Below are 1748 nucleotides of genomic sequence, written 5' to 3' on the forward strand. Positions count from 1 at the left end.
AACATGGTTTAGAAAAAGAAAAAAAGGGAAAAAATGCTAAAGGTCAAATCAGATGCCTGTGTATTTGTTAATTGTTTTGTTTAAATTTGTCTCTGTTGTTTCTATATTTGTTTACTTTTGCCTTAAATTTAATGTAATAATAGCTTTGAGCTCATATAATTTGATAATTTCAGTAAAATAAGAAAAGTAAATGATCTAAGAATGAAGTTAACATAAAAGGAAACTCTTAATTTAAATAAAGAAAAAAAGCAAAAAATAATTAACAAAGTGAAGATAAAGAAACAAGTAGGAGCTGCAGGTGAAAAATTTTTAAAAGGATAAATCTTTAAAATTAGTAAAGAAGATTTAAAATAGAATGTGTTTGGCAGTGATAAAGCTTGCAAGACTCTTTTTCTCTAGTAGTCCGGACTGCTCAGAATAAACACACAAACCAGTCTTACATAGCTGCATAGACAAAATGACTAGAAGTTTAGAAGCAGATAAGAAAGTGCAATTTAGTTTTAAGAGTAGATGTAAAAAATAAGTTATACCCTCAATTTACTATCTGTAAAATCCATTTCTTAAGTGCTCAAAATAAAGCAGCTTTTCACAAGCGTAGGTTCAATGTACATTATAATAGAGAGAAATCTCCAAAAACAGAGCAACAAGATTAAGTTAAACTACAAAAGGCCCATCAGTTTCAGGCTCTGCAGGAGACAATGCAAATTGTCAACAGTATCCTGTTAGCAAAACCAACCCCATTGTAAGCAACTACAGTATGTCTTAAATTTATTTCATGCCACCTCGAGAAATGCTGCATTAGGTATATCTCTAATAACATTACTATTATACCATGGCCACCCATGGCGGACAGTGTTTGGTGGAGTCCCTGATTAAAACAATCTTGAAAGCAGGAGTGGCATCCACTTCCAAAATAACTGCCTCTGGAAACCCTATGAACTTGGAGAAACAATGAAAGTGTAACAAGTATTCAGTTCTTTTGTTCATAGGGTCACTGTGAGTCATCTATGACTCGACATAGATGACATTTAACAACAACAACAACAGGATTCAGAAATACTAGTTACTCATTTGAAGATATCCCAGATCTACCAGTATGTCAGATTTCTACTTTTTCCCATTTAAATAATTAGATACATTGAACATGTTGTAGATGACAGTCTGCCCGAGTATTAATTAATACATACTATGAAAGTGTCATTGATTGGAGCCCTTTTGGTTCCACTTGGGAGAAATTTAAAGATACACATTTAAAATTGAAGCAAGAGCATCTGTCTATTAGTACTCATTCTCATAATAATATTACTTGGCATGAAGGAGGAGTAGCACCTCCTTTTCCACATATGTCTGGCTTCCCATATCAAAAGAATCTTTGTATCTTAATGTCAGCATTAGGTAAAATAAAAAGCTGGAGAAGACGAATTAAATTTTGCAGAAATAAAATAAACCAATATTTTAATAACGAACCTTAATGAAACTAGATGTTTACAAAGCTGTGTTAAATTACCCTATGTACTTATTATTAGAAATATTACCTGGAAGGAAGAGAGTGGACTAATACATTGTAAAAAATGCTCTTTATACACGTCTGAATAGTATTCATGTAAATTTGCATACTGCAGCCTTCAATATGGACTGAGGCTCAATGTCAAGAAGACAAAAATTCTCACCACTGGACCAATATGTAGCATCATGATGGATGGCGAAGAGATTGAGATTGTTCACAGCTTCAGTTTGCTCGGCTCCAC

The sequence above is a fragment of the Elephantulus edwardii genome, unplaced genomic scaffold, assembly GCF_000299155.1.
Source record: "Elephantulus edwardii isolate Elephantulus edwardi_28Jun2011 unplaced genomic scaffold, EleEdw1.0 scaffold00163, whole genome shotgun sequence".
NCBI classification, from domain to species: Eukaryota; Metazoa; Chordata; class Mammalia; order Macroscelidea; family Macroscelididae; genus Elephantulus; species Elephantulus edwardii.